This window comes from Culex pipiens, chromosome 2 (assembly GCF_016801865.2).
Source record: "Culex pipiens pallens isolate TS chromosome 2, TS_CPP_V2, whole genome shotgun sequence".
Lineage (NCBI taxonomy): Eukaryota > Metazoa > Arthropoda > Insecta > Diptera > Culicidae > Culex > Culex pipiens.
The window spans coordinates 111,739,330-111,763,914 of record NC_068938.1 but is presented as its reverse complement, the minus strand read 5'-3'; the positions used below and the strand labels follow the sequence as shown (position 1 = coordinate 111,763,914).

The window sequence follows — 24,585 nt, the reverse complement described above, 5'->3', positions numbered from 1 at the left end:
CATTGCCATCTGGTTTTCAAACCTTTATTAAAACTTTCATAAAACCTTTCTGAAAGCCAGTCGGCTTTTATTTTCACCAGGTTTTATGTCCGAGGCATAATCCTTTGATAGAACCTATTAATTAACTCTTGCTTATTGGTTGCAGTGATTGCCCAAATAAAACTATTAAGCAATCAAGATGCTACCATAAAACCTCAATAAAACTAGGTAGTGGATAGTTGGTTTAAAAATGTTTCTTGGTGACCTCGATAACACCTCACTTAACCCTCTACATCCCAACCTTGCCTTGTTGTTTTATGTAACTTTGCAAATGTTTTTGAAAATGTATTTTTTCTGGGGTCTGGGGTTTTTTTGTTGTTGTCTTATTTGTTATTGTTGAACTCAAGTATGACCATAAACTACTCTAAAGGTATCAGAGCAATTCAAACCCAAATAGTAATTTTTTAAGTACTTTTTTCTCGACCCTCTCCGATTTCAATGACACTTTGTAGACATGTTATCCTAGGCATATATAAGCCATTTTTGTGTATATGGAGCCAGTTTCACCCGATAATGACATTTGAGAAGGTTTTTCGTAATTTAAATATTGCTGTATCTCGAAGCCGTTGCATCGTATCAAAAAGTGGTCAAAGACAAACTTGTATGAAATTTGATGGGCTTTCCGAAAAAAAATACACTGAAAGAAAAAAACACAACATTTTAATGACATTTTTTGATTTTTAAGTTTAAATGTCAAATTTGAAGGAGAGCCCACGATTTTTTTTCGTTCAAAATTTTTGTGAAAATAGCCTAAAATGTTACAAAAAGACTCACGGAAAACGCAGGTTGGAGCCCTTCTCAAATGTAATTATCGAGTGTAACTGGCTTCATATACACAAAAATAGCTTACATAAGCGTAGGATAACATGTCTACAAAGTTTGATTGAAATCGGAGAGGGTCGGGTAAAACCGATTCCCAATTTGACATGGAATTGCTCATTAAGAATTTTTAAATCCAAAATGGCGGCAAAAAATGGCGGTGTAAAATTGTTGAAAAAATGCCTTTTTGAATTTAATAGACAATCAACTATTCAAATTTGACTTAAATGGGGTTGCTGAATTCTTATTTTACAATAAAATCAAGGTAATAAAAAAAATTGAAAAAAATGAATTGTTTGTGATTTGATAATCCGAAGTCTCATACAAACCTTCTTCGGATTTCGGATAATCGAGTCTGAACTGTATGCAGTAATTTTTGTAGCGTACCAGACTATGCTTCTTAGCATTTTTTACTATTTAAATGATAATGGTATCGTTCTATAGCAGAAAAAGTTAAATACAAGCAAAAAATTGAAAAAGCGACTTAAAACCATAAAATAACTAGATATGCAAAAGGTAATGATAGGAGATGATAAAGAAAGCCAAATTTTATTGAGAAACAAACATAGACAAACATTGCAAATTAAAATACAAAAAACATAAAAAAACTAGAAAAGAAAAGTTTTTCGTAGAACAAAAGTTGCTCAAAATGACGTCCTGAACACGGAAAAAACAAATTAGGCATTAGAGGGTAAATCTTTTCTAAAAATCAAAGATGCTGCATCTTTTTCCCCAGAACACCTCTGTCACGCTGAGTTGAATCAGCCCCCCTCAAGTGATACTCCACTCTCTCCACGTTAAGAAACAGAGGGAACGCGATTTAATTACGCAATTATAACGATGCCGAGAAGAGCGCCCAAGCGCCCTGTTTGACTGCCAACGTGTTCAGAGTTTTCCGAAAGAATTTTCCAGTGCCAGCAAACGACTCGACGAGACTGGTGCTAGGAGGAATGAGGCCAAGAACCAGCACCGTTGAGACGAATTCATGTCAATCAAGCTCGCGGTTTGGCAAATTGGATTCGGTTGACCTGGACGGGGAGAATATTGCTGAGGGAACGAGGTGATGCTGGGATGAAGTGACAACGAAGTTTGTTCGTCTCATTATTAAAGATAGATATCTTAAGAGGCAGTATTTGTAAATATTGCTCGGTTTGTTCTAGAGGTCGTATCGAGGTGCTCCGATTTGGATGAAACTTTCAGCGTTTGTTTGTCTATACATGAGATGAACTTATGCCAAATATGAGCCCTCTACGACAAAGGGAAGTGGGGTAAAACGGGCTTCGAAGTTTGAGGTCGAAAAAACATAAAAAATCTTAAAATTGCTCGCATTTCCGTTAAATTTCATCAATTCCAACTCTCTTAGGTGCATTCGAAAGGTCTTTTGAAGCACTTCAAAATGTGCCATAGACATCCAGGATTGGTTTGACTTTTTCTCATAGCTTTTGCAAATTACTGTTAAAAATGGATTTTTTTAAAACCTTAATATCTTTTTCCAACAGTCTCCAACACCCATACTCCCATAGGTCAAAAGATAGGTAATTTCATGCACTATAAGCCTACGGTAATAACTTTTTGGCCAATCGCAGTTTTTCTCATAGTTTTTCAATTTTTCTAGAACAAACATTTCACAACGTTAGTTTTTGCCCTGTAGGCCGCCATAGCGGCACTTTTTGGTCTCAATTTTGTCATATTCGGAATCCTCGGACAATTTCACGTAAGTTAGAAGTATTGGAGTTGTAATTTGGATTGGAAAAATTGCCATTTAGAATGAATTAAAATATTTTTTAAAAATTTGTAGGATTAGGGGTAAAACAGGTTTTCGCCTACTTGATACAGCATTTGACGTATTGATCATAGGATAAATAAGATCTATTTCTTTTTTCAAAAATATTTTATTTAAATATTTTTTAAATCTAAATTACAACTCCAATACTTCTAACTTACGTGAAATTGTCCGAGGATTCCGAATATGACAAAATTGAGACCAAAAAGTGCCGCTATGGCGGCCTACAGGGCAAAAACTAACGTTGTGAAATGTTTGTTCTAGAAAAATTGAAAAACTATGAGAAAAACTGCGATTGGCCAAAAAGTTAATACCGTAGGCTTATAGTGCATGAAATTACCTATCTTTTGACCTATGAGAGTATGGGTGTTGGAGGCTGTTGGAAAAAGATATTAAGGTTTTAAAAAAATCCATTTTTAACAGTAATTTGCAAAAGCTATGAGAAAAAGTCAAACCAATCCTGGATGTCTATGGCACATTTTGAAGTGCTTCAAAAGACCTTTCGAATGCACCTAAGAGAGTTGGAATTGATGAAATTTAACGGAAATGCGAGCAATTTTAAGATTTTTTATGTTTTTTCGACCTCAAACTTCGAAGCCCGTTTTACCCCACTTCCCTTTGTCGTAGAGGGCTCATATTTGGCATGAGTTCATCTCATGTATAGACAAACAAACGCTGAAAGTTTCATCCAAATCGGAGCACCTCGATACGACCTGTTACACATTGGTGAAAAACTCGCTCTTAAAGAGGTTGGTGTTGGGTTTGAGAAATTGGAGTTTAATTTTTGTTGGATGGGCCAAAACATTTTGGAAAACCGTTTGTCAAAATTTTCTAAAAATCTTCCATTTTTTTTTGAAACTCGATGATTGTGTTGGATTTCTTTTAATTAAGATAAACATTGACATTTATGCAAAATTATACAAATATTTTCAGAGTCCGGAAAGCACTTAATCTCTTTGGGTGTACTACCTTACACTTCAATTACGGACGTATGATTTCAAGATAAAATATCAGATTTCTAAAAATATCTGACTTTGTTATAGATCTCTCCATGATTTAGATCTTTTGTGTTTTCCGAAGTTAAGCTACACCGCAATGGTTTTCACTATACACATCTGGTGGAATGATGGGCTATAAAAAAACTTTGCCTAAAAGTTAAAACGCAGCATCAAGAAAAAACGTACCGTTAAAATATTTTCTCACCTTCCCATTTCTTCCATTTGTTATTTGTGGCTGCTTCCAAATGATGACTTTTTGAATCAATGTTTTATTATTTATATAACAGAAATATCCGGTTCAGTTCGTGTGAAAGCTCCTCCTATACATTATAGCAAGCATAATAGTCATTTTTTCAGAATTTCTGCTTTGGTATTAAGTTCGTTTTGGCAAAAGTACCCGTTGAGAAATAAATCAATAAACCATTCTTTTTGAACATTTTGCCTATTTTTTTGTAATTTAATCTCTGGTATGATGTAATCAATGTACAAGTTAATGCGTATCATAAACCAGTTGCGCAACCAACATTTTAATATTATTTATCTGAAATACACTAATTTTAAAATTCTGCTTTTAACGATTATGAGACAAAATATAGTTGTTTATCGTACCTCTACCTTGAAGTCGGTACTTGTGATGCACGAGATACAATTCATATCTTTTTTATTTTTATTTTTTTCAAAAATGCTGAATATGGCGTACAGCCCACGTCAATCGCTAAACAATGCCTCAATCCAGCGAGAATTGCACAGCACTTTAAGCAATTCAAACTCACTTTGGCACGTTGAACCATATGGAAGCTCTGGGTCCCCTCCCTTCTTCGTCCAAATCAGAATATGTAAACGAGCTCATAAAAGAAAAACATACATTGTCCTCTCACATACTGCTGGCAGAAATCTTCCAACGACAACGCCACCACATTCCGTCGTCGCAGGTTGATCCGCTCTCTCCGGGGACCGACCAGAAGCTGTTTCTTTATCATTCATGACAGCAATCTCTCTCTCCATCATCGGCAAAGCTGCCCATAATCCGCAGCAGACGTTGTTGTTATCTACTTAGCCTAGACTGTGTGCGGGACAGAGTCGTCTGCTTGGACCTGCTGGATGCTGGATGCTGCGGTCGCCCAGATCAGGGATTTAGAGAAAAGCTTAATTCAATCTGCATATAGCACACACACACACAGACACGTTATACGTGGTATCTTGTGTCATGCTGGGGAACTTTGTGAAATTTCATCTGCAGCCAGATGTTCCGAAATTGGGAGTGGGAACCACATGCCTTGGCCAGTGTAACCACTGCCGTCTGAAGCCTGTTGTTGTAACCAAGCCATTGTGACAATAATTTTCGATTAAAGGAATTCAAAATAACCAAGCCGATCTGCAATTCAAAACCACATTTTTCCATTTTCCGACAATAGTGCTAGTCAAAATCGTCTCGGTCCGGACATGTCTGTCTACTCGCACTGTTGGCACAGGTGTACCGGACTGGTGTCACCGCCAGGAAGCAAGAAGGTTACGGGGGTGGGGGACGAAAATGCGGTTTGGGTTCAGGATTTTTACCATCTTGTTGTGCATTTTCAAACAGGATTTGCCTGTCAGGCACTTCTTGCGGTAACAATCGTCTCATCATCATGTGGAAGGGGGCAGCTATATCTGTCCGGAATCCCGGATCAACGATGTAGCCAACTTTGAGCCAGTGGTTTTCAAATGGAATCTCAAATCTCAACCCACCCTGGACGGAATCAGCACTCAGTGTCCTCTTCCCAACCCATGTGAAACCTGATTGAAACCGCACAACCCACTGACGATGTGGACTGTTACTATCCCGTCTGACCACGACGACGTCGGATGACGTTCTCGGCTGACTGACCTCGTCTACGTTCAGACTGTCGGAATAGGGTTCGTGTGATCTTACGACCTGGCGCTTGGCGCTAGCGATGAAGAAGTGACCTTCCCCAAGGGAGATTGCGACGTAACGTAACGTCAGATTTTTAAACCACTGTCCAACATTCTAGCTGAAGGATACTGTCAGTCAGGTCCCGTTTCAGAAAATTTTAAAGAAACCGTCACATTGCTAATCACTATACATATCTAGTGGAACAAGGTTGATCTGATGAAGAGGATCGAAGATTCAGCGCAACATTTCGACATCAGTTCCATTTTTCAATTGAAGCTTTCTGTTGTGGAGAAATGTACTGGTCACCAACTTACTTTTTTATGAATTCGTGGAGTTCGTGAAGACTTGACAGAGCACTGTTATTTGGACGCAACTCAAGAGGTCTAAGCTGTCATCGGTTCAATCTGTCAATGTCAACCATGGTGGACTAATTAGTCCTTTACATTTAATTCATGTGCTTCCTCTTGGTAATGTGATATCACATCGTTCAATCAGTATAGTTTTTGATTTCATGGCTTGCTACGATATCCAGAGATGCTTCGAAAATCTTAGAATTAAGGCTTGTTCGGTTCCAACACCACTCCGAATAAAATTATTCAAACAAAAAGTCCAAACTATCGGAACAAGTCAGTCCAATTTGCAACATGAGTCTCACGCAACACTTTTGTACAAACCAGCAGATTTCACTATCACCAACCAGCCGATGGCGTTCAACCACAACCCAACGAAAAAAGCAAAACAAAACAAACACGAGCCCACAGCCTAATCCAAAACCTAGAAAGGCAAACCCAAGTGCGGAAATAAAACAACACAAAATAGGCAACTGTGCGTGCCTGCTGATTTGCGAATTTGCAAAACAAATTGCCAACAGCGTTTTCCGTTGACTTGGACCGTTTGCGTGAGTCCCCGCCGACCCGAGGACCGGAATCAAAGACGACGTTTATCGCCACCAACGACGACGACGACGACGGTGCGGAACCGAGTTCCGGCCACCCAACTGAGGTTGAACTTTTAGTCGCTTGGACGAAATGTTTTTGTTTTGGGCAGTTTGACAGTTCTCGAACGAAATGTAAACAATTGTTTGATAAGTTGCGTGCAACAAAATCTTGCGTTGCTTGCAACACTGTCTAATTTCAGGCGTTTTCGTGACTGCCGATCCACGTGTCGCCATTGTCAATCTCCCCAGTGACAATGGGCCTCTAATGGTCCTCTAATATATTCGCTTTCAACGAATCGACTCCCTTCCCCTTTGGGGAGGGCGCGTTCATTTAAATTGCCCCATTTCGGGTTGGGGAGCGCAGCCGGAATGGAATATTCATTTCGCCGGTCGCCCAACAGCACAATAAAACATTTCCGCATCGATTGTGAAGCCCCAACCCCTTAAACAGGACAAAACGATTTTCCCTCATTTTTTTCCTGAATGGGAGTCCCCCCCTCGTTAAAGGTGGCGTGCGTGCGTGAAAAGACGAAAATCCCTTCTCCAGACGGCTTAAATGTGCAGCCCTTGGGGCAATTAAGTCGCATGACACATGGCTTCTGCGGAAGTATGGAGTTGTCTGGCGGACATTTTGCCGCCATTCACAGGGGCAGCAGGGACCATATGTGCGGGGATCGAGGGATGTTTCCGGTGGCGAAGGGAAGCATAAAAATGCCCGATAGGTGGCGCGCTGTGGCGATATGGTGGGGAGGTTGTTATCAAGACGAACCTCTTGTAAAGTGGCCTGGTAGACATTTGGACGGAGGAGAGAATGGCCAGCACCGGATATTACTGTCTGCGTCTGGTTGGGATTGGTCAAAGGTAGGGATTTAAAAAAGAAATTGGCTTCATAACTTATAAGTTTCGTTTTTTTGTTGGAATTATCTTCAAATCTTATACTCGATTCTTCAAAAAATGCACATATTCAAAACTTAAAATTTTCAAATTTTATCTAGAAATCTCCTAGACGGAAACGGAAATAAGACAAGACAGACAAGACAGACAAGACAGACAAGACAGACAAGACAGACAAGACAGACAAGACAGACAAGACAGACAAGACAGACAAGACAGACAAGACAGACAAGACAGACAAGACAGACAAGACAGACAAGACAGACAAGACAGACAAGACAGACAAGACAGACAAGACAGACAAGACAGACAAGACAGACAAGACAGACAAGACAGACAAGACAGACAAGACAGACAAGACAGACAAGACAGACAAGACAGACAAGACAGACAAGACAGACAAGACAGACAAGACAGACAAGACAGACAAGACATACAAGAAGAAGATAATTAAGAGGATGAAATATTCTGATATTTTTTGTTTGTATCAGAAATCTACTTTTTTGCTTTTTAACTTATGTCAGAGAGTGCAGACTTTGGAATAACATTCAATTTTCCCTTATTTTTCCACCAAACCTTCACTCTTTTCCGCAGTTTACGAGCAAACCACCAACGCCAACAACAGAACGCATAACCAGCAAAGTTTCTTCAACTTCAACTGGTTGCTGTTTGAGTTTTCTCACAACTCTCTGGTTCTGCCAGGAGCAGCTTGGATGCTTACTACCCTTCCACAGTTACTACTACTAGCTGTAGAGGGTAGTAGGTAATAACTGCACATAAACTCAGAGTTTTCGCAGTTTTCCCCGAGTTGCTCTCGTTACAGTTTTGCGCTCGTTTCCACCAACTAAATTAACTTTCCGCCACCGCCGCCGCGGCTCAGTTTGTTTCTGTTTTTCTTCTTCCGGCGGCGTGGCTCGTTATTCGGAAAATTCTGCATTCCGGCACTTGTGTGCAGCACACATACGCTCATGTATGTGTGTGTGTGTAACTGGTTGAAAAAGAGTGTTCAAAATTAGTTTTGTAGTCAGCGCGCACACACACACACGCAAGTATCGCAGCCAAACCGCAAATTCCATCGTCAGCAGCAAAACTTTTATCTCGTATCATTAAACAAATACTTCAAATTATTGCACTATTTTCTGGTAATGAAAGGTTGCTCCCCTGAATCCAGTGGGTTGGGGTTGGTGGGGAGGGTGGCGAAAAATTTATTTAGTTCAACGACGCACGGTGGGTGGCAAAAAGTGTTGGAGGTAATTAATATAAATATTTCAACGTTTCAAACACATGCACTTGTCCGCCCCAACCCCGCACCTCGAAGGATGTTTGGAAAGTCTAGCAAAATTCATGCCTTCCTGCTGGATGCTGGAGAAAAAAACAGCAACAACTGTGTGTGAGAAAAGGAAAAGAGAAATTAGAACGACTGCATGTGTCGTCTTTATGTTGGCCATCTGGTGGTGAGGAGGAAAAGCAGCGAAAGGGGGGAGAGGTATTTTTCACTTGAAACAATCAGCGTCGGAAACAAAAGATGGAAAATTGTTTTCCTGGCAAGGCGAAAGGAAAAATCTCAAGTTTGAACTGGAAGTGGGAAACGGAGAAGAGTGAGGGGGAATTCTTGAACAAGAGAAGTTCGATTGTGGAACCCAAAGACAATGAGTTATTGTGTGGCAAAAACACATATTTGTCGTCGTTTGCAATTTCCATTGATCCGGTATTTGCGGATATTGTTTGGGGTCGGGTTGTTCGGGGTGTTTGTTTGGCTAGTTTAATCTTATTGTTCAGAAATTTTTTTTCTTTTTCGTTTATTGCTCAAAAGGGTGCCCGATAAATTGACCCTACGATCGATTTTTTTAGTTATTTCGGGCAACAACATTAAATTTGAGAGAATTAAATCAACAATGAATCATTAATATCCATCATTGGAAGCAGAAATTATCTTCATATGAAAATGAAGTTTTCCATGGCTAGTATCAGATCAATTAATAGCAATATTAAAAATAATAATAATAATGTATCAATAATGTAATGTAATTTAATAATAATGTCGGAAAATTCGTCAATATTTTGCACAGAAACTAGAAATACTTTATGGGAAAGAATTTAGCTTGTGAAATAGGTTTTCCCCCCTAATCTGGGCAGGTCACCCTGTATTAAAAAGTCATTATATTGAATAACCTGTTTGATTAAATGAAAAGGCGAGACAAACTATGTTCAATTGCCTGGAATGATGTTGTACGAGGAGTTTCGATCGATTTTTGAAAGAGGAAGGAGATACTTGATTTCGAGTATTTTACTCATTATTAATTGTGCTAATTTTATTATCACGTATCTTAAAAACTATACAAGATATTTTATTGAATATGTTTTTTAAGTGTTGAGGGAGATCTAATGATAATAAAAAATATAACCGAGCAACTGAAAATATACATAATTACACACATTTTATAACTTTATTGAAAAGTAGAAAAACTGTCAAAAATATTTTATTCGACGTTATTCTCAAAATTGAAATTGGCCTTAGGCTGGTGCAAATTTTATTTAACACTCCCCCTTCCTTCCAAATTGGCCCGAAAATCAGGGGGCAACAATATTATATTTTTTAAAACTATCACAATTTCCACCGAAATTTAAGTGAAATCAACTGAAATGAATTTATAAAGCATTCCTCTGCGTTCAGAATAATTTTTAGCATGTTTAGATTTTTTTTAAATATGTTGCGTTTTTGGTGAAACGAAATTCTGCCTTGTAATTTTAATAATTAAACATATTTTTATATCCGTTCCTCCTACCTCGACAAGAACTATCAAATTTTTGTCTTCTGGTCTTCTTGTCTTCTTGTCTTCTTGTCTTTTTGTCTTCTTGTCCTCTTGTCTTCTTGTCTTCTTGTCTTCTTGTCTTCTTGTCTTCTTGTCTTCTTGTCTTCTTGTCTTCTTGTCTTCTTGTCTTCTTGTCTTCTTGTCTTCTTGTCTTCTTGTTTTCTTGTCTTCTTGTCTTCTTGTCTTCTTGTCTTCTTGTCTTCTTGTTTTCTTGTCTTCTTGTCTTCTTGTCTTCTTGTCTTCTTGTCTTCTTGTCTTCTTGTCTTCTTGTCTTCTTGTCTTCTTGTCTTCTTGTCTTCTTGTCTTCTTGTCTTCTTGTCTTCTTGTCTTCTTGTCTTCTTGTCTTCTTGTCTTCTTGTCTTCTTGTCTTTTTGTCTTATTGTCTTTTTGTCTTTTTGTCTTCTTATCTTCTTTGAATTGCAAGTAATTGAAGGTTTAAATATTTAAATATTGAAATATTAAAAGATTTCAATTTTTGAGGATACCTAGATTAGTTATTAAAATAACCAATGAGCCATGGGTTGTCTATGTACATAGGACCTTTTTGAAAAATTAAGCGAGATTTGAAGATGTGATATCTTAAAGCTTTAACGGTGCATACCAACTATCTTTAAAACTTCGGGAACCATGATATATTTTTTTTAATCATCCCCTAAGTGACTATCTCCAGAAGGATTTACATGAAAATGCATAAAATTTCACTGTCAAAGTATTTCAAAATTGAGTCCGTAAGTACATCAATTTTGAAGTAAGAAGACTTTATAGCAGGGGTGGCCAAAGTATGGCCCGCGGGCCAAACGTGGCCCACGAGGTATTTTTTTGTGGCCCGCGGATCGATTTTGAATGATCATGTAAAATGGCATCTTTAAGTAATTTTATAATTCCTAGAAATTAAGGTTAAGTTTATGTCTATTTTGTGAACTATTTTAGATTTGGTTAATATGGAACTAATTATATAATCGGGATAAATATTGCGATGAAAAAATATTTCCATCAAATATTTATTGAAATTTGATTACCCGGGCAGACGGTAATAACAAAATTTATGCCATTTCAATAACAAATACTGTTAAAATAACAAAAAGTGTTATGGAATATTCTTGCAAAATCCATTTTTGCATATGAGTTGAATAACAGTTTATGTTATCATAACACAATTTGTTATTGGTCTGATATTGATTGATTGTCAAAACAACTTTGGAATAACATTTTTTGTTATCGAAAAATACTGCCAACTGTTATTGGGATGATCGGATTAGTTGTTAAAATAACAAAAAATAATAACAAAGATTTGTTCGAAGAATAACCAAAAATGTTATCAGTCTGTTATTACAATAACAATCCAATAACAAAAAATTCATAACGGTGAATAACAAAACGTGTTATAAATAACATAAAATGTTATTGGCCTAGTATTTTCAAATATCAAAAAATGTTATTCCAAAGTTATTTCCGTCTGCTCGGGTAGAGGCTTTTTTGTACAATTTTTTTTTGTTTTTTAGCTTTATGAATTGAAATAAAAAAACACATTTTTTCTCATATGGTTCGCAAGCTCATGTGAGCATCAAGATTGGCCCGCCATCCAAAAACTGTTACCGGTTTTCTTAAGCCTTCGATTAGAATGGGTCATCAAAATTGAAACGTCAAAAGACTTAGCGCGTTTGTTTTTTATGGCGCTTGCTAATCATTTAGGGGAGAGTGGGGAGACTTGATCCCATTTTTTTGTATCGCACATTACTCTGTCAATTTCTCACAAAACTATAAACTTTTTGCATGAATTGAAAGCTTAAACATTCATCTTTGTTTGGCTAATAAGGGTATTTCATCAGATAAACTTTTCGAGTCATGCCAAGCGTTTTAAAAAAATATTTTAAACCGGCATTTCAAAAATGTTAGGGGTAACTTGATCCCCCTTTCAACATTTTGAAGAAATCTTAAGCAAAATGTTTCTTATTCATCCAAACTCTCAATTTTCTATAAGTTACAGCAATTTCACATAAAACCTGTACGTGTGTTCAAAATATAACATGTTTAGTATGTACAATATTTAAAAACTGAATATATTATTTTTTAGACCAAAATTAGGCATGTTTACGAAAGCTGGAAATTTTTGTTTATAAAACTTTTGAAAAAACTAACTTAATCCACCTATGTGGTTGATGCCTTCCTCATTTTTAATATAAGTTGTTTGCCAGCTATTTTTTTTAAATCCAGAAAAATAAGTACACAGATATAACTTAAGTGGTCATAACTCGAGACGGAATCGACGTAACACCTTATAATGTGGCCCTCTTAAACCTTGCGGTTTCGTCAACGGATCCACAGGCGTGTATCGTTCTTTTTGCGACAAGACTCCGCCTCCCGGGTCTCCTAAGTGTGAAGGTATGGGCACGGGGAGAGGGCACCGAATACCTATATTTACACTTAGAATTTTTTGCGTCCGCCCCGGGATTCGAACCGGCGACCTCTGGATTGTGAGTCCAGTGCGCGGTCCGATTGATCCACACAGGCAGACACTCGAGACAGGGTTGCCAAATCATCAATGTTGTGGACTCGTTGGAAAGGGTTTTTGATTACCTAACCAACGATGAATTGGATGATGGATCCGGGCATCGTTTACATAAATTTAAGTGAGATCCGGCTTCAAAAATGTATATAAATATCACTTAAATGATCATAACTCGAGACAGGGTTGCCAGATCTTCAATGTTGTGGACTCTTTGGAAAGGTCTTTCAATTACCTAAACCTAAACAACAGATCTTCAATGATGTGGACTCGTTGGAAAGGTCTTTCAATTACCTAACCAACGATGGGTCGGATGATGGATCCGGACATCGTTTACATGCATATAAATGAGATCCGGATATATGTGAAAACACATTTTTATACATAACTTTTGAACTACTTATCGAAACTTCAAACAATTCAATAGCGATGTATGGGACCATGAACCAAGTCGAATGCAACCGGTTTGATCAAAATCGGTTCAGCCAGTGCTGAGAAAACGCAGTGAGAATTTTGGTCACATACATACATACACACACACATACACACACACATACACACACACATACACACACACATACACACACACATACACACACACATACACACACACAGACATTTGTTCAGTTTTCGATTCTGAGTCGATATGTATACATGAAGGTGGGTCTTTGAGCTTTTAATAAAAAGTTCATGTTTAGAGCAGGATTATAGCCTTACCTCAGTGTGGAAGGCAAAAGGTTCTAACTGCAGTAAGTTATGTACAGCTATACTTAAGGAAACTGTGTATGAAAACCCAGCTCAATTAATTTATCTTGAGGCTGAATCCAGTGACTTTAAAAATGCAGGGATCAAGTCTCCCTAAACGCATATTTTTAAACAATTGATTGTAGAAATAGTATGACGATAACTTTAACATCAAATGCGTAAGAGTTTTAGAGTTGATAAGTTTATCAAACAATTCATGTATAAAAAATATTTTTTTGAATAATTTTTGAGTGTTTTCTATACATATCAAAACAAAGAAAATAAGATCTCTTGGAAGTTTTTTGCAGCTCGTTTTAGAAAAATGTGTGTAACTCAATCTTAACATTTTTAATTTGTTTGCTTTGTTTTCTACAATGAGTTTTAGTTAATTTCGCACAACTTTCTAGAACATAGCTAATTGTTTTACCCACATGCTGACGAGATACAGGCTTGGGATCAAATGTCCCTGGGGATCAAGTCTCCCCACTCTCCCCTACATGTTTTGGGATTATTTTTCAAGTGAGTGACTAACTAATGTGCGAAAGAACATGCTGCCGGTTGTTGGAAGCAATTTTATATCTTAAGCGCTTTGAAATCGTTAGCGCAAGTAATATATTGATGGCAGATATTGATGGCGACTTTCGTTAAGCAGTTAACCTCTCATCTTGCGTGTGGATGTGTGTGCCACCAAAATGATGAGAAATGGTCTCGCAAAATAAAAATTATGATCAAAATGCATCAAATTTGATATTTTTGGCCAGTAAATGGCATGAAGTGGCGTGCTTACTTGAGGCGGTGCTGTTGCTGGTAAGTTTTTAGCCTAAATAGTATTTTTGGAGCTTTAATCGAGCATCAAACTCTCCATATGACGAAGATAGGTGTTTGATTAGAAAGGGCATATTTCCCCTAGATGAACCACGTGACCTTAAACATTGAACATTACAACAAAGTTTGTAGTGATTTTTTTAATTTTCCGAAAATGTTGTTTTTTACTCGATTTTTCTAAGTCCTTGCTAAATTTCATTCCGAATAATCCAAATTTAGGTTCATAAATTTATCAATTATCCATATTTTTGTTCCTGGCTTAAAATATGGCTCAAAAATGATACAAAATTGATCAAAATCAGTTTTTTCTAAGATGAAAAAAAAATCTTATAAAATATGAAATATTCGGGGAATGGCATCTGATTCCAGCTGGCACCTGATGTTGGCATATCAGCACTTTAGAGTTCAATTACAGCGCCTTAATTGAGTTTTCAATTGAAACGATTAATAAATAGTTCAGTAGGAAGTGAGCAAGCATGTGTTCTTTTAACCTTTGTTTGGAAATCATTCAATTAATTAATTAGACGGATTTAGAACCGAAACCTCAACCTGCCAAACGTATGAGAACTGTCCCAATTTGTCTATGAATTTAAAAACAAAGCTACAAAATAGGCTTCAGTTGTTGCAAAACCCTTCAAGTAATGTCACATTTTCCGTGCAAGCAAATAAGCCCGTGGCTTAGTAGGGCACTAAACACAAGCCCGCACAAACATTATGATAGCTAAGTATCACACACACAAACACAGGCAGAGGAAAGCCTAAAGCTTTCATTACTCATCCCACTGCGTACACAAACACACACACACACAGCCACACGTGCACACATTATTATATGTATGTTTCTCAGAGCAAATTTGCTCCCGGGATGGAAAAAGCAAATAAAGGTGTGCAGCAGAGGGGCACACACAAACACACATCACCCTTTGGCAAATTGTGTGTGAGTGTGTGTTCTCATTTTGTATAGGCGCTCCTTGGAAAGCTCTTTTTCCGGACAGCACGCACGCGTTTGAATCTCCCAGCGGTGAGCTTTCCAGATGGAATGAAGGGGGAAGAAGAGGAAAGTGGTGGGTGGTTTTCGAAAGCTCAACCAACCCAACCAACAACGAAAGGGAAATGGTCTGTTTATTTTTCATTAAATTTATCTCCAGGAAATATTTTTTATCGTGCAGGAGGAGAACAACGTAACTGGGTGGGTTTGTGGACAAGAAAAACTCGGCGACGACGAGGACGACTCTCGAGAGGATGTGGACAGGAAAAGTTATACATTTTTTGGTGTTTTAAATTGTGGACGGAACGAGCCTTTAGTGGGGTTTACTCGGTGGTGCTGATTTACAACCAAAAAAAAAGGAGCAGTAGGATGAAGGGTAAACATTGTCATGTTAATGAATTCTTAGTTTATGGAAGCTTTTGAGTCATTTCAGGTTGTTTTTTGCTAGAGTTTCATGGAAAAAACACTAAGATTTTGAGTAAATCTTTTGAATTTTAGTTAGACTATTAAAAAAGAGAAGAAATTCGATCGAAAACCGCTCTTCCAAGAGCTAAATGACCTCACACCAGCCAATCCATTAGCAGTCTCAAAAACAGAAAAGAAAAATTCCCCCCCTCCACACATTTTCCAATATCAAGGAAAATTCATGGGGCGTGTAAGGCAAAGTGGAATCTAAACGATTTATTTGCCTAGCAAGTGAACTTACTTATTGATTTCTCCCCTTTCCCTTCTCGGTCCACATGTTAACAGGAGATATTTTTCTTAGGCTGGTGGCGGTTGCCAATACTTTCGGCGAGAGGTTTCTCCTTTCTGTCTCTAATGGCAACGACCAAGAAGGGAAATCTTTCCCCTTCGAAGATGCGTCGATTCCAAGAGGAAGAAGAAGGTCGCAGCGCGGCAAGGCAGCGATAACGAGCCATTACGGATGAATGATTTTTCATGCACAGAATGTTGGAGGAAATGAGGTTCTCGAGAAGTTGGTGGGAGGGGAGAGGGGAAGTTAGTAGTATGTTTTCCCAGCCACAAACAGAATGTGTGGGGTGTGGGATCGGGAAGACATTTGTAACCCTTGCAAAACAGATGAAAAGAATGGAAACGAGGGGGATGATTTATTTTTTGATTGGGAAAAAGAATGTTGACTGGTTCTTCAAGTGGGGCAGAAAATGGTCAGAAAAAAAATCCCTGAAAAAGTTTGATTTAAAATAAAATTTTATGAATAATATTTTTGAACAATTTTGTTGCACCTTGAAAAATCCTCAACGATCCTCGTTGGATAAATGTACGACTCGTGCTGAACATTTGCCTTTTGCTCTTCTTCATAAAAGTAGTGTTGGAACCCTAACGTCTCTAGTGTTCCACGGTGTAATTCTAAGTAAACAAAGCACCCCTCGCCAAAGCAGTGTGGTGAATAACTCATTGTCAACACTCACAAAACAAACACAACGTAGGGAAGTATTGTTATTTGTTACGAATTCAATCTGTGATAATTAACCTGTAAGCAAAAGTGAAAATAAACGATCTCTTTTACATCCAACCTCCGAGAAGGCAAGTTGCCTCTCTCGGAGCAATTGAAACCTTTGAGTTTTACTTACCTGGAAGTCTGGTCCGCCGCTACTTACCGTCCGCTGGAGTTGTCCGCTGCTGCATCGATGGGATCCTGGAACCTGAAAAGAAACGGTGGGTCTTCCGCAGTTTTCTGAGTCGGCCTCCTGGCCGAACAAGTAGTTTATGCAACAAATTGCTAACAAAGTTGCAAGAAAAAATATTGAAAAATTTTACTTTTCAATACTATTGCTGAAAAGTTCAACTTTTCAGCATCCAATTCCATTCGACTGGTGTTGAAAAGAACATGTTTGCCATTCTGTTGTATTTGGTAGAGAAAAGTAGGCTATTTCATCTCTCGAGAGTGACAGGAGAAGTAAGTAGTTTCATGATGGAAATGCAGTAGTTTATGTTGCAAAAAAAGATTTTATTTTTACAAGTCGTACATTTATCCAACGAGATTTACCAAGTTGGACAAATACGACGAGTGCTGAAAAAATCAAGTTTTGCAACGAGTTGCTTATAACATTTTTGTAATTTAGAAAAACGCTTCAAAACAAAAAAAATATTGAAAAATGTTACTTTTTGATACTAGTGTTGAAAAGTTCACCTTTTCAGCACCCATTTTAGTGTTGTTATTTTAGGTAGGGAAATGTAGGCCATTTCGTTTCTTCAAAAGGACAGCAAGAGTTGACAGTTTTACAGCTGAATTGCAAAAAAATACTATTTCAAATGTATTTGATTGTTTGGTTAGTTTAGATTTTATTTATTTTTAGTAAATGTTTTGAGGCTCTGAAAGGCACCATTCCCGATCGGCCATTTGGCGACCATGTTTGATTTAGAAAAAAAAATTCAAATATTGATTCAGAATGTTTTAATCAAAAATTGCTTTTCTTTGTGTTGTTTGTAGAAGCATTTGACATATTGTGATTATTTTTTTCATTTCAATTTACTATGTCTGGACCCTGATTTTAGAACCATCATTGACAGTCATTGCGCCAAAAGTGAAAGGCACCATCTACTAGCTTAAGCAACTTGGCATGATTTTTTTTGTAAGGAATAGGGCGTCCAATTTTCCCGGTTTTTTTTATATCGGGAAAAATCTTTTTAAAATCTCGGGAATTCCCGAGATCCCGGGAAATTTTTGAAACAACCATAAAATCTACGTTTTCATTAAATTTGTTATGCCTTTCAAGCTGAAAATCATAGAATTAGCTCAATACTCTTAATTGGTGATTATCTATATTTGAATTTAAACAAGAGCAGTACTTTCTACTTAGCTTAAAAAAAACATTAAAAATTGTTGTTTTGCCTTCCTCACTGAGGTAAGGCTATAATCCTGCTCTAAAAATGAACTTTGCAAAAAAACGTCGTAGACCCACCTTCATGTATACATATCGACTCAGAATCGAAAACTGAACAAATGTCTGTGTGTATGTGTGTGTGTATGTATGTATGTGACCAACAAACTAGCTCAAGTTTCTCGGCACTGGCTGAACCGATTTGACCCGAACCTGTTGCATTCGACTTGGTTTAGGGTCCCATAGATCGAGTTTTATACAGATTGAAGTTTCGATAAGTAGTTCAAAAGTTATGTATAAAAATGTATTTTCACATATATCCGGATCTCACTTAAATGTATGTAAACTATGTCCGGGTCCATCATCCGACCCATCGTTGGTTAGGTTATCAAAAGACCTTTCCAACGAGCCAAAAACATTGAAGATCTGGCAACCCTGTCTCGAGATATGCCCACTTAAGTGATATTGATGTACTTTTTGGAAGCCGGATCTCACTTAAATGTATGTAAACTATGTCCGGATCCACCATCCGACCCATCGTTGGTTAGGTTAACAAAAGACCTTTCCAACGAGTCCAAAACATTGAAGATCTGGCAACCCTGTCTCGAGATATCCCCACTTAAGTGATATTGATGTACTTTTTGGAAGCCGGATCTCTCTTAAATGTATGTAAACTATGTCCGGATCCACTATCCGACCCATCGTTGGTTAGGTTAACAAAAGACCTTTCCAACGAGTCCAAAACATTGAAGATCTGGCAACCCTGTCTCGAGATATGTCCACTTAAATGATATTTATTTACTTTTTGGATGCCGGATCTCACTTAAATGTATGTAAACTACGTCCGGATCCACCATCCAACCCATCGTTGATTAGGTTATCAGAAGATCTTTCCAACGAGCCTAAAACATTGAAGATCTGGCAACCCTGTCTCGAGATATGCACACTTAAGTGATATTGATGAACTTTTTGTATGCCGGATCTCACTTAAATGTATGTAAACTATGTCTAGGTCCATCATCTGACCCATCGTTGGTTGGGTTATCAAAAGACCTTTCCAACGAGTCCAAAACATTGAAGATCTGGCAACCCTGTCTCGAGATATCCCCACTTAAGTGATATTGATGTACTTTTTGGATGCCGGATCTCACTTAAATGTATGTAAACTATGTCCGGATCCACCATCCAACCCATCGTTGGTTAGGTTATCAAAGGACCTTTCCCATGAGTCCAAAACATTGAAGATCTGGCAACCCTGTCTCGAGATATGTCCACTTAAGTGATATTGATGTAGTTTTTGGATTCCGGATTTCACTTAAATGTATGTAAACTACGTCCGGATCCACCATCCAACCCATCGTTGGTTAGGTTATCAGAAGATCTTTCCAATGAGCCTAAAACATTGAAGATCTGGCAACCCTGTCTCGAGATATGCACACTTAAGTGATATTGATGTACTTTTTGGAAGCCGGATCTCACTTAAATGTATGTAAACTATGTCCAGGTCCATCATCCAACCCATCGTTGGTTGGGTTATCAAAAGACCTTTCCAACAAGTCCAAAACATTGAAGATCTGGCAACCCTGTCTCGAGATATCCCCACTTAATTGATATTGATGTATTTTTTGGATGCCGGATCTCACTTAAATGTATGTAAACTATGTTCGGATCCACCATCCAACCCATCGTTGGTTGGGTTATCAAAAGACCTTTCCAACGAGTCTAAAACATTAAAGATCTGGCAACCCTGTCTCGAGATATGGCCACTTAAGTGATATTTATGTACTTTTTTATTCCGGATCTTAAAAATAGATGAAATTTTTGTACAATTCCATCATATCAGCCATTGTTGGTAATAAGTGAGGAAGGCTCCATCCACATAGGTGGATTAAATTAGTTTTTAGTTCTTTGTTGTGCTTTGAATTTTTAATGAAGCATAATTTTTAATCCAAAGTGTTTCAAATTATTTTATATAAATAATCTCAAAATTCTTAATAATATATTTATTTTATTTTTTATATGGAATGACTACAAAAGCTTAAAAAATCATTCAAACTGTAAAAAAACAAGAAACGAAACCATCCAATGTAATATTTTAGAAAAGTTTGGAATTTCATGATTTATATAAAACATATTATACAAATTATCTTTATGTCAAGTATAAAATCATCTTTTAACGTAAATATTTAAAAAATAAATAAAACCTGTTTTAAAGCGTTAATTAGTTTGCGGACCCGTAAACTAAAATTTTAACAATTTTTCCTTATAAGCCAAATAAATCTTGATACATGCCGAATACAAATTTGCTAATGCTTTTAAAATCTTATCGAATAGAAAGTATTGAACTGTTCATCTATTTCCACAACCTTATCTGAGTTACCAGACAGAAAAAAAAATGTTTTTTTTAATTTCAGCAAATCTCGGGACAAAAATTCCCGGTTTAGGGAAAATTCCGTGATTTTTGTTACGGGAATTCCCGGGATGGACGCACTAGTAAGAAATAAATGTTGATTTCAAATTTCTGATTTCTCCTTCACTAAAATTGAACTCGCCACTTTAAATGACCCATTTTTAACTGCAACAACAGCCACTTCAAACCATTTTTATTCCATTCAAACCTCGCTGCACTTCATGCCCCACCCAGGTGCGAATGGCCTGTACGGCAATAAAAAAACACAAAAGAATTTCCCTCCACGGGGAAGGTTGTCCGTACGGTTCCGGGAGGGCGAAAAATCTCGTTCTTCCGTGCTGGAATCTTGTTTACGGTGGATTGCACAAAGCCATAGGGCAAGAATGCGACATACGAGCAAAAATCCAACCCATCGTCCACTTTTTTCTTTGCGAGAGGGCGGGAAAATATGAAAAATGGCTGGAAAGAGGGTCAAGAATGGAAAAAAATCCCCCGGCAAATAACGTCGAAAAAATGCAACCCTCGGGAATGCAACCGTGTATCCCTTCCTGTATTTTTCCACCGGGTCAAAGGAATTCCTTCCCGCTCAGCCAGAAAGGAAAAAAAACACGTCTCCAAAGGTTGGAAAATTGTGTAACTAGATAACGTAAACGTGAATATTAAGGTGCAAGTACCTCCGCACAGTATTTCCCATTTATGTCCTCTCGAGTGGCAAACTCAGGCGGCGTCAACTTGAGCGTTGAGTAAGACTCAAACGACGCTCGACGACGCCGGGATCACAGCTGGCTGTGACTTTTGAACCAGTCGGTGTCAAGTGATGGCAAATTTAGTGCACTTTGATTTGAATGCCCTCTGTCGGGGGTTTCTTTCCTCTTTCAAAAGGGGGCGGGGTGGGGATCCAAGATGGCTTTGAGATGGGGATGGGGATGCCAATTGTGTGGAAAATCGTACAAATTGCTTAATGTAGTTGTCGAGTACCATCGAGGCTGTGTGGATGTGAGTGCATGTGCTTTCGGTTCAATTGCAGTGCATTGCAATGTATGAAAGAAAAGTGAGGGTGGTGAAGCACTTTCGATGGGGTTTGAAAAATCACTGCGCATGTGAGGGGCAATATAGTTTTTTTTTGTTCTACTTTAAACTGAAAAATCAATCTCTAAACAGAGAAGAATCGATTGTTCTTAATCGCAATTATCTGTACTCAAATTTTACCAATATGATTAATAAATTTTATTGCAAACCATATTAATCGACTTAAATTAAAACAAAAAAAAAACAATAATTTGGAAATTATGAAAAGAAACATATCTGGAGTTTTTTTATGAAAAGGTCCTATAAACCAAATTTTATATTTTTGCTTTTTGGGTGTTTTTATAACCGCCTTGAGTCAGGGGTATTCAAAAACACCTAAAAAGCAAAAAATGAAAATTTGGTTTATAGGACTTTTTCAAAAAAAAACTCCAGATATATCCAAGTCGATTTGGAGAGCAAGTGTCGGAACCCGAATCACTAAAGCATACGAAGCTGATGAAGGGGTAAAACTGTGTGATCTCAAAGAAGCTTAACAGTTTTTTGGAAATTTAATTTAAATTTAAAAATGCATTGCATATTTAGTTTAAGGGGTTACATACATGTATATTGGCAAAAAAGTCAGAGGTTAGTATGAGGTGTGCACCTCAACTTTTTTTAAATTCTTTTTTCATGTCATTAAAATATACATTTTCACCTACTTTCAAAACAAATTTGAAGATATTTGGTTGCATCGTTGCCGAGATATAGCAATTTTAAGTTAGCAGTTTCAAAAAACGGGTGCCATGATATCTCAACACAGTCTTGACCAAATCGGCTCAAAATTTTGGTGAATACTCGTTAAACCGATTCCGTGTGCATGACGAAGCCCGATTTTCAAAAAACTTATTATAAAAAAAGATAAAAATATTTTTGTGTTTTTCATATTAAAAAACCGTTTGTTTTTGATTTTTGTATTTTTTTAAAAAGCTAATTTTAAAAATTGGGCTTCGTCATGCACACGGGATACATCTTGAGAGTCTTCACCTAAAATTTCAGCCAATTTGGTCCATCCCATCTCGAGATATCGTGGCACCCGTAAATCAACTCGGGGTTTACAGATAAACGCCAACAAAGTTTGACAGCCCGCTTTGCGCATGACAAAATTTTGAACTTAAATCGTCTCTTACTCAGTTTAATCATTAAATATCTTCATGAAACTTTCAGGAGTGATTCAAAATCATGTTTTGAGTGGATTTATCAAATAATCTGTAATATAAAATTTTGTGATTTTCTACATGTATGTAACCCCTTAATTAGAGAATTTTCCATAAAAAAGAATGAAAAATGCAATGGTGTCAAATCAAAACTGAGCTTATCTGCAACTTTATGAACTATAAAAACTGTTGTGTATTTTAAAATGTTTAGAAAAGTGGGAAAAATAATAGTCATTCAAGAAAAAATGTCACTTTTGTGAAAGATTTTTGTGTAAAGCCTTGCAACCACTACGACCAATAATAGGAATATTGTGGATATTTGTGAAAGGTTGGTGCAGATGGGAATCGAACCCCTGATCATCCGCTTACAAAGCAGACAGTGGGCCATCCATAAACCACAAGGACACTGTCCACGTGATTTATGGATGGTTCCAAATCTGTTTAAATTATTTTGTTCTTTTAGGCCCGTGGGATTTCACATATCATTACATTATTACCAAATAGATTAGAGTAAAATTTGTAAAATTTACTTAAGGAGTTACATACATGTAGAAAATAAAAAAAAATCATTTATCAGAAAATCACTCCTGGAAGTTTCATGAATTTTTTTCGTGAATGAACTGAGTAAGAGACGATTTAGGTTCACCATTTTGCCATGCGCAAAGCAAACTGTCACACTTTGTGAACGTTTTTCTCTAAACACCGAATTGATTTACGGGTGCCACGATATCTCGAGATGGGATGGACCAAATTGGCTGAAATTTGGGGTAAAGAATCCCAAGGCATATTCCGTGTGCATGACGAATCCCGATTTTAAAATTTTGCTTTAACAAAAATACAAAAATTAAAAACTAACGTTTTTTATATGAAAAACTTGAAAATCGGCCTTCGTCATGCACACAGAACATGTTCAGCGAGTCTTCACCAAAATTTTGAGCTGATTTGGTCAAAGCAGTGTTGAGATATCGTGGCACCCGTTTTTTGAAACTGCTAACTTCAAATAGCTATATCTTGCTAATGATGCAACTAAATGTCTTAAAATTTGTTTTGGTAATAGATGAAAATGTAAATTTTTATACCCTGCAAAAATAATCAAAAAAGTTACAATGTGTGCTCAAACCAACCTCGGACATTATGGACGATTCACGTGTATGTAACCCTTTAAAGCATTTTTCAAACAACACGCCATTTCAACAATTTTTCGTGAAAATTCCATTTGACTCATAACAAAATCTAAAATATTCTCAAAAGGCCTGATTTTTTGATAAAATATAATTTTATGAAGTTAATTAATTTAATGTTTAATAAACCAAGTTTGAATCTTTTTATTTATTTTGTTATTCTAACTTCGAAGTAAAATTGTACCGTAATGTGGGGTGACATTGAGTCTGATTGAGTCATACATTTTTTTGCGTTTTTGCAAGACCCATTCTTACTTCCCAGACTCAATGTCACCCAGATGACGGCAGTCAAATTTTTATCACACCGTAAGAAAATATAATTAAATTTCATAAGTTTTCGATCTTAGATATCTAAATATTTCGCACTACTCTGATGAAATTTTCAGTCTCGTCTTATTTTAAGTTTTTGCGGTGCTGTGTATTGGAATTTAATTAAAATTCAAAATTTTTAAATCCAGCCCAAACATGCTAAATATGATTATCAATGCAGAAAATGCATTTTAGATTGTTTTCAGTCTATTTAACTTCTATTTTCATTTAAAAAAATAGTTTTTTGAAAAAAATATGTTTTTGCCCTCTAATTTTTCGGACAAATTTTGGAGGGGAGGGCGACATAGACTTTGAAAAATATTTGCAGCGGCCTAACTATAAATCAAATTCGTTTTAATTTAAGATATCTACAATCTTTT

At 37.0% G+C, this 24,585-nt stretch overlaps 1 protein-coding gene across 2 annotated transcripts in view; it reads left to right on the top strand.

Moving 5' to 3' along the window:
- Window positions 1-24,585, top strand: part of LOC120421982 (discoidin domain-containing receptor tyrosine kinase B) — a 527,019-nt gene that overhangs the window by 373,262 nt on the left and 129,172 nt on the right. The window lies entirely within an intron of this gene.